The sequence below is a fragment of the Dipodomys merriami genome, unplaced genomic scaffold (genome assembly GCF_024711535.1).
Source record: "Dipodomys merriami isolate MVZ:Mamm:240054 unplaced genomic scaffold, mDipMer1.0.p SCAF_7, whole genome shotgun sequence".
Lineage (NCBI taxonomy): Eukaryota > Metazoa > Chordata > Mammalia > Rodentia > Heteromyidae > Dipodomys > Dipodomys merriami.
The window spans coordinates 11,478,378-11,492,572 of NW_027206290.1; the positions used below are offsets into that span (position 1 = coordinate 11,478,378).

Genomic DNA, 14,195 nt, shown 5'->3' on the forward strand with positions numbered 1-14,195 from the left:
AATACTAAAAGTTGGAGTATCAGCTACTAAAAATAGTGACTGATCTGATCATTATAAGGCAGCTTACATGTTTGCAAATAAATGAATGTTGTACAGTATTCAAATTCCATAAGCATTCTCAAGTTCTCACCAAATATGCTACAGGAATGCAATACAAAGGTTCTGCTGTCTCTACTGAATTGAACATAGTGTATTCAACATGTTGTTTTCTGGGGTAATTTATTTTAAAATATACACAGATACAGAAATAAAGATGGTTTACATCTATGAGAGAAAGAGGAATCCTGTTTGTGATACATATTGAGAGTGGGTAAGAGTCCCATGGAATTTTTACTGTAACATAAAAATGGACTGTTATTTATGTTTGACCAGCACTTTGCAGCATCTGTGAATTTTAAAATGTTTACTTTCTGAAAGCATATATCATAACATCTCCTAGGCAAGCCAGCTACTGTATGATTTTGTCTAAATACATTATTTTGCTTTCTTTATGTTCTTATGACATAAAAGGTAATATTCGGTTTTAGTCTTGATCATAAACTCTTTACAATCAAAATAATAATAAAATTAATCTTACTGAATAGGAAGGGTCAGTATAAGATATTTCTCAGCAAGTTATTACTGTGCCCTATGAATTTCTTTCCCCATTGGTTTTTTTTTTTTTTTTTTGGTCTGATTGTGGGGTCTGAACTCTGGGCCTGGGTACTGTCCCTCAGCTCCTCAGCTCAAGGCTTCCACTCTACCACTTGAGCCACAGCTTATATGGTGCTGAGGAATCGAACCCAGGGCCTCATGCATGCAAGGCAAGCACTCCACCACTGAGCCACCTTCCCAGCCCCCCCCCCATTGGTTTTGAACACTACAAAAAGAAGAAAATTTAGCTGGACATGCTGTGTCTCTTATCTATAATCCGAGCTACTCAGAAGGCTGAGATCTGACATCACAGTTCGAAGCCACATCCCAGCCTGGGGAAAAAAAGCCTATGAGACTTTTACCTCCAGTTAACCACGAAAAAGCTAGAAGTGGAGCTGTGGTACAAGTAGCAGAGTGCTAGCTTTGAGAAAAAAGTGCAGCGACAATGTCCAGGCCCTGAGTTCAAGAACCAGTACATAAACAAAACTTTAAAAAGAAGAAGGAATTTCCCACAAAAAACCATTTTGAAATAAATTGTCATGAGAAAGTGTTACGTTAGTGCAAAAACAAGGACAAGAATCCTATATTGGATGGTGTATAAATGGGAGACAAAAAATCGGTGTTAGATTGTGCATTTAGAAAAAGAACTCACAAAAGGCAAACGATTATTAGGAACGTGAGTATTTTCCATTTATCATTTACTGAATTTCCTGTGATAAACTTACATTATTTTCTAATCAGATAACAAGCATTTTTATAACTTGCCATTCAAAAAGTATGCTTGTATTTCATATATATGTAATTGAGAAATACTTTCTCTATGCTAATTGCATAACCCAAATTATATTATAAAAACATACCCTCTACCTAATTCAAGGGGACCAAAAAATAACAAATAAGAGTAATTGAGTAAAAAAATATATTAAAAAGCAAGTAAAATGAGAAGAAACCTGGTTCTAGTGGCTCACGCCTATAATTGTTGCTATTCAGGAGGCTGAGATCTGAGGAACATGATTCAAATCCAGCCAGGGCAGGAAACTCTGTGAGAATCTTATTTCCAATAAACTACCCAATCAAAACAAGCACACACACACACCACACAAACACACACACATACACACACACATACACACACACACACACACACACACACACACACACACACACAGCACAGAGAAGTGGCACTGTGTCTTAAGTGGTAAAACCCTAACCTTGAGCACAAAGAGGTTCAGGGACAGCCCCCAGGCCTTGAGTTCATGCTCCAGGACCAGAAAAGAAAAGAAAAGAAAAAGTGAGAAAAAAGCTATTGATTTTTTTTATGTGCTCTTATAATTCAAGCACATGTGTGGAAAATAGGTTTACAATTTCACATTGGTTTCTATTAGGTAAGCATGTGGTTAATTTATTAACATTTTTCTTATAAGAAGGAAAATTCTAATGAGGAAAAGATGAAACACTTAAACTCTTGTCAGTTCATTTACTTAATAATAGAAGATTGCTATCTGATATATGCCGGGAAATTCCATCTAAGACCATTGTTGGCAAAACAGTAACAAGTGAACAGTTTGGGGCTGGAATGTATTTAGGTTTATGGCCTTGGAAATTGGAGATCATGATTTAAGTGGTAAAGTGTCTGCCTATCTTTTGGGCTAGGCACTGGTGGCTCACACTGGTAACCCTAGCTATTCAGCTACTCAGGATGCTGAGATCTGAGAACTGCAGTTTGAAGCCACCCCAGGTAAAGGAAAGTCCGTGGCACTCTTCTCTCCTATAAACTATCAAAAAGCCAAAAGTAGAGCTATGACTCATGACTAGCCTCAAACAACAAGAAGCTCAACGACAGCACCCAGGACCTGACTGAGTTCAAGCCCAGGACTGGAACAAAAGAAAAAAGAAAAGTGAAAATAATGGCTTTTTGATTATTTATTTTGTTCCAATCTATCAAACATCAATTTTAGGTCAAATAATAGTAACGTGAAGCATTGTTAACTGGTCACAGGTTGGTTATTTCAATGGTTTTGAGAAAACAAAGATAAAAAGAGTCTCCTCAATTTAAATTGCATTCAACTGATCAAGATGATAGATTTCTGGGGGTAGAGATTTCCACTTTTCAACAACCACTCCATTCATTTTACAGGAGCAATATTCATTTTAATTAGTAAGAAACAACTGATGGCTTGTTTATGGTTTTTTTTTATTTTTACAAGAAAGAGTTTTCTCAGTGCAATGATTGCAACTACTACCTTTATTGTGAATTATTAAAAAAAAAAACAAAACAAAACAAGGGGTTGGGAACATAGTTCAATGGTAGAGTGCTTGCCCAGCATGCATAAAGCCCTAGGTTAGATTCCTCAGTACCACATAAACAGAAAAGGCCAAAGTGCTGGTGTGGTTCAAATGATAGAGCACTAGCCTTGAGCACAGAGAGGCTCAGAGACAAAGCCTAGGCTCTGAGTTCAAGTCCCAGGAGCAGAAAAATAACTAACTAAATAACTAACTAAATAAATAAATAAAACAAAATAAAAGGTACTGTTTTTGAAGTCGCTGACTATATTATTTAATTGGTTGACATTGCTTTGGAAGATAGGATGTCTTGGTGAGTGGCTATCCCATTTTGTCTTAACTTCCTAACTTTTCTAAGTAATCAACTAAGTTAGTTTCTGAATTAATTTATTATCATTTTACATGGGCTCAAATATACAAACCAAAATATTGAATCAATGAAGATTCACTTTTAGCCTGTTATTCTTTTACATAGTTTCTAAAGTTAAATTCCTATAGAGCCTGGCACAAATGGCTCATCCTCAAAATCCTAACTACCCAAGAGGCTGAGATCTGAGGATCGAGGTTTAAAACCAGCCTTGGCAGGGAAATCCTTAAAACCTTTATCTCCAGTTAACAAGCAAAAAGCTAAAAGTGGAGGCCAAAGCTGAAGTGCTGAAAAAGCCAAGCTAGAACAGTAGGATTGAGTTAAAATCCAGTACTGATACAGAAACAAAGAAAGTTGGGTGTGAATGACTCATAACTGTAATCCTAGATACTCAGAAAGCTGAGATCTGAGGATCCTGGTTTAAAGCCAGCAAGGCAGGACAAGTCCCAGAGACTCTTGTCTTCAATGAACCACAAAAATCAGAAATAGAACTGTGGCTCAAATGATAGATTGCTAGCCTTGAGCAAAAGAGCTCAGGAACAGAGTCCAAGCCTCAAGTTCAAGCCCCACTACCAGCACACACACACACACACACACACACACACACACACACACACACACACACACACACACACACACACACAAAGCAATTTCCTTTAATTAAAAAAATAAAAAAAGTTTAAAATAAAATTTCTGACATGTATATAAAAGATCAAGCCTTTGACATTTTCTCTTTGACAGTTTCTTAATTCTCTTTAATCAAGGCTAAATATTTCATTGAATTTTCTCCTTCCCTTATGCCTTGCTTATCCACAGCAATATAACTTGCTTTGGCTTAAACATTTTTTATAACAGATAAAATTATAATTTTCACATAATTATCTATGCCATCCTAACCAATATTGTTGTTTCACATACTTTGTAAAAAGATGTAAATGAAAACTGTATTCATGTCTTTTTACATTGAACATTGAATTTCAGTCCCTTTAAGTACACATGTAAGATTGTAAGTTTACATTATTGCCTGATATTCCATTGTATGATATAATTTATTTTGTCTTCTTTAACTTTAATGGCTATTTGGATAGCTTCTTGGTTTTTGTTTTTGCTTTATACTGCATGTGCAGTGCTTCTATTCCCATTCTGATACATGTATAAGTAGATATATATAAAAGCTTCTCTATCATAGTTGCTTTTAATTTGGGCTGAGTTCTGTCCTCAGAGAATAATTGGCAATATCTGCAAGGGGTTTTGCTTCCTATAATTTGGATATGCTGAAAAATATCCTAACTAATGCTAAACATCAGAGTATAATCCCTATAAAGAAAGACTTGTCTGGCCAAACATACTAATCAAGTGAAGTAGAAAAAAAAACTGCTCCAGGATATATACACATATAAATAAAGTTGTTAGTACACAAAGTTTAGAAAATGTCATATTTCTGACATAATTTCTGTTACGCAAAGCTATATTTTACCAAGAGCATAAAGGCAAATGTCCAATTTTTCCAGATCCTTGCTAGCATCAACTACTGTCAGATATTTAAGGTTTTTTTCTTTCTTTTTTTATCTTTACATAGTTGTATGAAGAGATTTCAATTCATATGAATTTATGAATAAAATGCTTTCTTTTTTTGGGGGGGGGGTCCAGTCGTGGGGCCTGAACTCTAGGCCTGGGCACTGTCCCTCAGCTCTTCAGCTCAAGGCTAGCGCTCTACCACTTGAGCCACAGCGCCACTTCCGGTTTTTTTCTTATGTAGTTCTGAGGAATCAAACCCAGGGCCTCAGGCATGCAAGGCAAGCACTCTACCACTGAGCCACCTTCCCAGCCCGAATAAAATGCTTTTGATCAGCGTTAAACCTTCCATGGTTCGTTTTGATTTCTTGCCACTCCACCCACGTTCCTTGTTACCCGGCTCCATTTTCACATATGTATGTTGAAGGTTATCACTGTATTCACCCTAGTAATTTTTTTTTAGTAATTATCTTGGTAAGTGAAAATTAAAAGTCCTTCATAGTTTTAATGTTCAAATCCTTGATTACTGATTGAATTCAGCATCTTCTCTCATTTTTATTGACAAGTTCTTCTGTCCTGGGAGGAACACATTCTTTTTAAACTATTCTAAACATTGAATTATCTCCCACTAATTGACTTGCAGACAATATCTATACTAATCTATTACTTTTATTTGTAAAACAAATGTCCTTCTCTACTTTGTGGGTTGTTTCCACCACCACCCTCATCTTTCCAATGTCCTCTTATAAACGAGCTCTTAGTTCAGTTATGCTTCACAGGCTTTCTTATTCAGCCTGCATTTTGCATTTCCTACTAAAGAAAGCTTTGCCACTACCTTCTAAGTATTTTAGCATCTTGCTTTTTATATCTAAGTATTCAATCCATTTGACGCCAATGTTCATGTAAAAGATGAGGCAAAAATAAATGTTTTAAAATAGAAAGCTGTAGTCTTGGTGCTAGGCATTGAAAGCTAGCCTTTTCATGAATCTAATCTCCATATATTTGTGCTTAGCATTCTGCTGGACAATGGTTCTATCCCTTCATTGATACCATATTGCCTAAATTATTATAACTTTAAAATAATTTGAGAGACCTCCTCTGTTTCCTTCTTCTCAGGGGTGTTTTGGTTGCTGGAACCTTTTTACCCCTCTAAAGCAGTCTAGGAAGAAACTTGTCATAACTTCCTACTATATATACAAAGCTTGACTGAAATTAGAGTCTAGAGGTCAATCTAAAGGGAAATAATAGTTTAAATCATTTCTTCTAGTGTTTCTACACAAGAATATAAGTTTGCCTTTGCACTTATTTTGATTATCCCTTTCTTTTCCTTTCCCAGTACTGGGTTTGTATCTTTTTTTTTTCCTTTTTTTCTTTTTCTTTTACTTTTTTTTTTTGTCACAGGGTTTGAACTCTGGCCTGGGTGCTGTTCCCTCAGCTCTTTAGCTCAAGGCTAGTGCCACTTCCAGTTTTCTGGTGGTTTATTGGAGATAAGAGTATCACAGATTGGCTTTGAACCACGATCCTCAGATCTGAGCCTCCTGCGTAGCTAGGATTACAGGGGTGAGCCACAGGTGACCAGCTTTTTGAAGTAGTGTTAGAGTCTCTAACATTTTTGTCTTGGGTTGGCTGCAAACAATGAATTTCCTTCCCCACTTCCCACTTTCCTGGGCTTAGAGATGTGTACCACCATGCACAGTTTTATAATGTTTGTAGATAGCACCTCCCAAGTAGCTGGAATTATAGGCATGAATCTTTGTTTGCTTCCAATTCATTTTCCTGATCTTAAAATGCTTTGGACATCTCAATTTTATGTTAACAGATTTTATTTTTGTAGAAACCCTTCATTAAGTTTTGAAGTTTTCTCTTTACTTTTGCGTTTGTAATCTTTAATAGATGTTGAAATTTTACATTATTTTTTACTGCATTGATTTAGAGGATAATTTTTCCCCTGAAGGTTTACTAAGCACTGGACTATTTTTCACTGTGAAGATATTTACTGCATGGAGTGACCATGAACTTTAGTTTCTGTGTTCTTGTTGACATAGAGGAGTCACAATACCTGGGAATTGATGCTGGGATCCCAGATAGACATATATTTATATACCCACAGATATAGATATACTCACAGGGTTGTAACGAAAATTGCAAAGCTTAATGCATGATGGCTAAGAGGAAAATATTTCTTCCCTAAAATTTCAAGAACAAATTCATAAACAAAACCAGGGTGGCTGAGTAGTGGCTTAGTGAAAGAGCACTTGCCTAGCATGTACCAAACCCTGGTTTGAATCCTCAGCTGGAGGCTGGTAGTTTGATCAAAAGAAGATTTAAAACCAAAAGAAAATCCCCTCTGGTCAGGGTGTGGTGAAGATGTGTAATCCCAGCACTCTGGTAGCCAAGGCAGAGTATAGAGTATATAGGCTACAAAGGAGGCCCTGCCTCAGAAAAAGGAAAAACAAAATGCCATGAGGTTAAGTCCACAATTCAGAAAACATTTAGACAAATGGGATGGGTCTGGGAGATGAACAAAAACCAGCAGTAAAAAGACAAATCTTGTATATACACTTCTCTGATTTGGGGAGGAGAAGGGAAAAAACAAAATGCTTAAATAGGGAAACAGGTTAACCCATTGTAACAATGAGAAGTACAAGACAGTATGTTGACAAAGAACTTTACAATTTCGGTGGGGGTAGGGTGAGGTAGTTGTGGAGGTGGGAAGGAAGGGATGGTAGGGGAAAACAAAGGAGGAGGCAACAATGCTCAATAGGAAATACACTCATTACCTTGCTCGTGTAACTGTAACCCCTCTGTACAGTATTTTTACAATAAAAATGTAAAAAAGTTTTAAAAAAGACAAATAGAAAAATCTGATTCATCAAAGACTTCACATGTTGGAAAGCTTTTACTCTTTTTTTCATGTTCTTCCATTTTCTTGCTTTTTGTATTTAAAATAGTATATCTTTTAGGATTTAATTTTATCATCAACTACATTTTAAACTCTTCTTTGCAATAAAGTTAGAAAATCATACTACACTCAAGTTTGAACCTATAAAGTAAACCTAATTACGAGAAATTAGATGTTCATAATGACACATTTATCCCCCAAGTTATAAGAATTTGGATTTAAAAAAAAAAAAAGAGTAGAAAAAGAATATGTACTAGAAAGCAATACAGTCCAGCCCGGTATGGTAATAATCCTGCCTATAATCCCAGCACTAAGAAAGCAGAGGCAGGAGGTTTACATGTCAAGCGAAGGGTACATAGTACGGCTATGTCTCAATAAAATAAAATAGTAAAAATGTACTTTTCTGTTTTCCTTAAACAAACAAGTCACATAATATTGCGTTACATTAAACACAGTAAAATGTGTATTAATGGCTATTACATGAAGTCCTTTTTTAAACTTTAATTTTTATAGACAGAAAGCATTTAGCTAAACACTCAAGGTTTATAATATACTTTACATTATAATTATTTATAATATATAGTATATTACTATACATTATTAGACTCTGCCTTATGTGTGCAGCATATTTTCATTAAAATCTCAAGGACTTGGCAATATTTTTACATGTGTGTGTTAAAATTTCTTCAGAAAGAAAGTTACATCCTTACTTGACTCCAGACCCCTGAGTGCCCTTGTAGTGGGCACTTGGCCAAAGCTGAGCTAGTCACAGTCTGCCCCTGTCATTTTTGTAAACTGGAATTATGGGACAGACTCAGGCACAGGGAGAGTATATTGGCTGATGGATCCCAAGGAAAGCTGATTCCGAGCCTTATTTCCAGTTATTAAACTTCCTAGAGATCCATGAACCAGTAAATTGCCTTTGCAGAAGCTTATTTGAGTTGAGTTTTCTGTAACTTGCAACCAAAATGGTCCTGAGAACTACATTTATATAAAGAAAATTAAATTCTGAGATGGTTCCTCTGTATGCTGATAGACCCTGAAAAGCAATGAGTGAATAATACCTGTAATTTGAACTTTCCACCACAAGAGCAAAGGATTTGGGGAGAAGCCCTGGGTGAGTACTCTGAAAGTCTTGCTTGACGGGATGCGTTGCTTTTCCCTCATATCTCAGAGGCAGCTCAGCATAAGGATCCCTAAAGTCACTCTTTAGGCTGAGGTTAGAACCATTAGCATTTTGACAATGTAACTTCTGGGATCTGTAAAGATTCCATCAAGAAGATGTTTCCAGATGCAATATTATTTGCTAGTTTCTTTCTAGTTGGATTTTCACATGGTCTCAATGGAAGAGCAAGGGACTGAAATTTCAAGATGTTTTCGCTCTTTTACTCTATGTTAATTGCCTACTTGGTTGACTTAAGTTTGTATTCTAGTTAGTGTGGGTTGAATTGTATATGTTAAAATTCATACTTTGGGGACCTAAGTCCCCAAATTTCAAAATGTCACTGTATCTGGAAACAGAGTCTTTCAACAAATTAGTAAAATTAAATGAGTTTATTGGTTGGTGTGGACCAATATGACTAATATCTTCATAAGAAGAGGAGACAAGTATAGTGCCTTTCTGGAAGGCAGGAGGCCCAGGAGATGAAGACCCAGACACACATAAAAGAAGACCATATAAACACACTGGGAAAAGATAGCTAACTACAAGCCAAGAATACAGGGCTTCACTAGAAACAACAGGGCTAACATAGTTATTTTGGATAGTCTTACAAAGTGAGACAAAGACTTCTGTTGTTCAAACTACTGGTCTACCTTGTTTGTGGTGTTTGTTGTGATATCTCTAGCAAAGGAAATAATTAAGTTATCTACACTGTCCGCACTAATTGCTAATCAATCCTCAAAGTGAAACCTATCTCTAACAAATGTTTCTGGCATCTCTTTTATCAGTTCTCATTATTACTGTCTTAGTTTAAGCTTTATTTTTCATTCCAGTAATCTTCAGCTTTTCTTCATTCTGTTTATATCATTTGTAATTTTGCTAGTAAACTTACTTGATTGTGAGTTGGTTCAGAGTTAGGTCACCTTTGCACTAATCCTCTCCAGTAGATAAGTCACAGTTCCTAAGCTTCCCTGTGCTTTGGAATTTTGGATGCCATTTTTTTTTTTGGTCCGGTCATGGGGCCTGAATTCTGGGCCTGGGCGCTGTCCCTCAACTCTTCAGCTCAAGGCTAGCAATCTACCACTTGAGCCACAGTGCCACTTCCAGCTTTTTTCTTTCTGCTTATGTGGTGCTGAGGAATCAAACCCAGGGCCTCATGCATGCAAGGCAGGCACTCTACCACTGAGCCACCTTCCTAGCCCCTTGGATGCCATTTTAAAAGTTATATTTTCAGGCCCAAGACCACATCTATTAAGCCAGAATCCACAGGCAAATGAGCTAGAAAGTTAATATTTTTAATGTGTTCTATGGTTGATCTTACAAATAAGATGTGTGCGATATTTTTTTCTTTCTGCCTACTGAATTACTAGCAATTATTCTCAACTTCTTACCTTAGTGATTTGCTCTACATCTTATTGTTCCACCCATTAGTCAACATTTTCTTTGAATAATAAATTTACTTATATGTGTTTTGAAGTAAAATAGTGATTTGTCTAACCTGATAATGCATATTTTAATAGGTTTGTTTTCTTTTGTAGAAGTTATATGTCCATTGTAGGTTATGATGTATCTTTCCTGAGATACTACAAAGCTGCCATGTGGATGATTTCATGTGCATGATAGTAAAATAAATGAACTGTACCACCTCTGTTTATATAAAACTATGAAACAGGTTTCAGCACAAAGTTGTATGTTTACTACTGTTTCCAAGGGATTGAATAAAATTTGGGAAAAGATGGAAGAATATAAACTTTCTTAAGATTATTTTGTGGGCTGGCTCTATTCATATTGATAGAAGTTGTATGATAGGACCACAATTAAATCAATGTAGATGTCACCTTGGAAAAAGGAGATGATAATATCTCCACTTTTATCTGGTCCCCAATATTGTAAACTCAACTTAGGCACTCATTGCTTGGCAAAAACTGACAACTTTATACCCTGAAAAAATTATCATGTTTATATTACTCTAATTTAAAAATACCTCTAATGTTTGGAACTAGAAGTTCTTAGTATCTCTTCATAAATGGAAAGCATGGTTCTGGGAAAGCATAACAAATAATATAATTCTTAAGAATAGTCTACGGTGGTATATTCTTGAAATCAAGGGCAGTCCCTTTGATACTTAGATAAGGAAACAAAAGCTTGCTGAAGATATTCCAAGCCAACAATTTTTTTTAAAAGTTTCATGTCTATTATATCAAGTAGCATATAATCTGAGGACATCAAAAAAAGAGACATCTTTTCTGCTGTTATTGAGCTTTTGCTAGATAACAGAAGTCTTGGTTTAAAAGATGAAAAAGTAGGATGTTCCCAGGACCTTAGATGGAGGCAGAGAGGGAGTATCAGGAAAAAGCTCAGGCCAAATGGCACTTCCGGAAGGGACCAGTCGCTTATGCTCAGATGTCAGCATCCAGGGACATCCTGGGACCTAAGGAAACAAATGAACATTGCTGCTTTCAGTCTCATCTTTTCTGTCCATATATTATTCATGAGATGGTTAATACAGAGATTAAATATTATCTGTGCACTGCTTCTCTTGGCCTGAATGTTTCATGTGTTCTTAAAACAAATATTCAATAACTGTATTTATAAAATAAGATCCCTTAAGCAGTTTGAAAGGACTCCAGATGAAGTGACCTATAAACAACTACCTAGTATTTGGTTTCTTTTTTCTTTTTTTTTCTCCACACAAATGCAGTTTATAGGTTTTTTTTACTCTTTAAATAATATTTTTCCTTGTATAACATTCAAATAATGAGAGTGAAAAACCATCTTATTCAATCAAGACACTCTAAGAAAATTACCATTTGTATCAGGATTATCATTCTTTAGCGTATTTATGAGCATATGAACATATATAATGTGTGTGTGTTTTGTTTGTACTTTGTAAGTTGTTATTGTAAAGGTGATGTGCAGGGAGTTTACAGTTAGGTGAATCAGGTAATGAGCATTTGATTTGTTTTTTTTTTTCTTTTTTTAATTATTATCTTTACATAGTTGTACAAAGGGGTTGCCATTTAACAAAGAGTTTTTCTTGACTCATATTTTGAACATTCAGGATCTTTCCGTTTATAATCATGACCACATAGAATGATTAAATATTAGTGTTTCTAGACTTACTTTAGCATCTCTAGAACAAGAAGTGGACTATTTCTTTTATGAAGGTATTATGTCTTTGAAATTTTCTGACTAAAATGTAAGTGGTATCTTTAGGAAATTAAGATAGACTTAGTAAAAAAGACATAAAATTAAAAGTAGACAAAAAAGTAAAGACATTTTCATAGTGTTCAATTATAACCTTCTTAATATTTTAATATTTTTCTAGTCTTGGGGCTGGGAAGATGGCTCAGTGGTAGAGCACTTGCCTTGCAATGCATGAGGCCCTGGGTTCAATTCCCCAGCACCACATAAGCAAAAAGAAAAAAAAAGCCGGAAGTGGCGCTGGGGCTCAAGTGGTAGAGAGCTAGTCTTGAGCTGAAGAGCTGAGGGACAGCGCCCAGGCCCAGAGTTCAGGCCCCACAACTGGACCCCCCCCAAAAAATTTTTTTCTAGTCTTGTTTTAGTATATTATATGATTTTGTTATTTTACCTACTACCATCACATACCTACATACACCATACATAGATACTATGTATTAAGTAATCCATCTAATGGATAATTTAGTTCCATCTAGTGGGAGAATTCTGCTGTACAATAAATGAACAGGCACAAAAGAAAGACTGATCTGGATTCAAATTCAGACATTATCACTTGTAAAGAAATTGCATTTATTGCCTTGGATATGACTTAGACTCTCTTGACCTCAATTTTCTCATTTAGAACATCAAAATAATCTCGAACCCACTTGCAATTGCTACTACCATCAATTATTGTAAAGTGGTTAACATGCTGTCTAGCAAATAGAAAGTGTTTTTTAAAATGATAAAAAATTATTATAGTATTCAGACAGAACCATCAACTTTTAGGGTAAATTTTCCCAGTTTTAAGTCCCCTTACCATTTACACTGATGAATCATGGAATTTTTATTTTCATTCGATATCTTAACATTCCTTAAAATGTAATGTTCTCTAAAATGTTACTCTCAGAACTGAGCATGGTAATCTAAGCAATTGCAAATAGAATTAGATTATTTGCTCCATTATTGTATGTACATTCTAAATTTATTATGATTTAAATTTATTATATACTACTTGTTCTGTTGTTATTTGGTTTTGCAACCATATCATACATACTTGGCATTAACTCACTGCCAAGTAAAGTCCATTTTTCCCAGGAACATTGCTTGATGAGCAGGAATTCTACCACTTGGGCCATACCCCCAGACCTACTTCAAACCAAATTTATGCAGTTGGTGCTCTCATCCCAAGGCAGTGTCTCACATGTACTCCAGCCAAATTATATATTATTCAATTTTCTCTATCTATTCCTCCAAAGATTTCTTTATTGAGATTAAGTATCTATCTTTTAGCTGTTGAGACTTTTACATCCTGAGTTTTATAGCCTAAAATATTTATTCATCTTCTTTATCTCATGTAATCCATTTTTGTCAGGCATGACTTCCTATAGTCATCTGAGTCACTGATATATATGCTCAGCTCAGACAAAGACAAGGACAAAGGTGTGTGGCCTCTACTAGTAAACTTTTCCCCAGGCTACACTGACATCAGGTGCAATCAGTCAACCAGTTATGAAACACAGTGTAACACTACGACTAAACCTACATCTCTCTTTCTGGTTCACAAGGTTCTAAAGAGACTTCAAAGGTTTTGCTAAAATCTACATCTGTGACGTTTCCCTGGTACATTGGTTCATGACCTCTTACAGAGAAGAATACATAAAATGGGGGTTAAATGACATATCTTTTTTGAACTTACACTTTTTTTCTAGTAACCACTTTTTAAAATTGTTCAAAAATGTCTTTTATAAACATAACATAGGCCATTCCCCTCCAACCCAATATCAAATTCATAGACCCTGCCATTGTTTGAAGGTATGTCATTTCCCTCTCATGTCCCTTCTCCAAACTTGTCCTATCTCTTAAAGGTAATCAATTACACATTCGATCATATCACTTAGAAAGTCTGAGGTAAAAAGTTATAGAGGTGGACAGATACGTTGGCAGCCAGACCAGATTCTCCAGTATAGCATTCAGACTCTGTCTCTATCTGGATCTAAATCCTAGTTCTATACTTCTGAAGTTGAATGATCTTGGCCAAGTTATTCAACATAATAATAACTCATGCTTTATAGGGTGCTATGATAATTAAATAAGATACTATAAATACTTAGTGTATGACACCTACTAGGTCCTTAGTGAATGCTATCTAG

General features: G+C 35.6%; 1 protein-coding gene across 17 annotated transcripts in view; it reads left to right on the forward strand.

The window, feature by feature from the left end:
- The window catches only part of Adgrl2 (adhesion G protein-coupled receptor L2), a 655,342-nt gene that overhangs the window by 442,193 nt on the left and 198,954 nt on the right, over positions 1 to 14,195 (forward strand). The gene's annotated exons all lie outside the window — the stretch shown is intronic.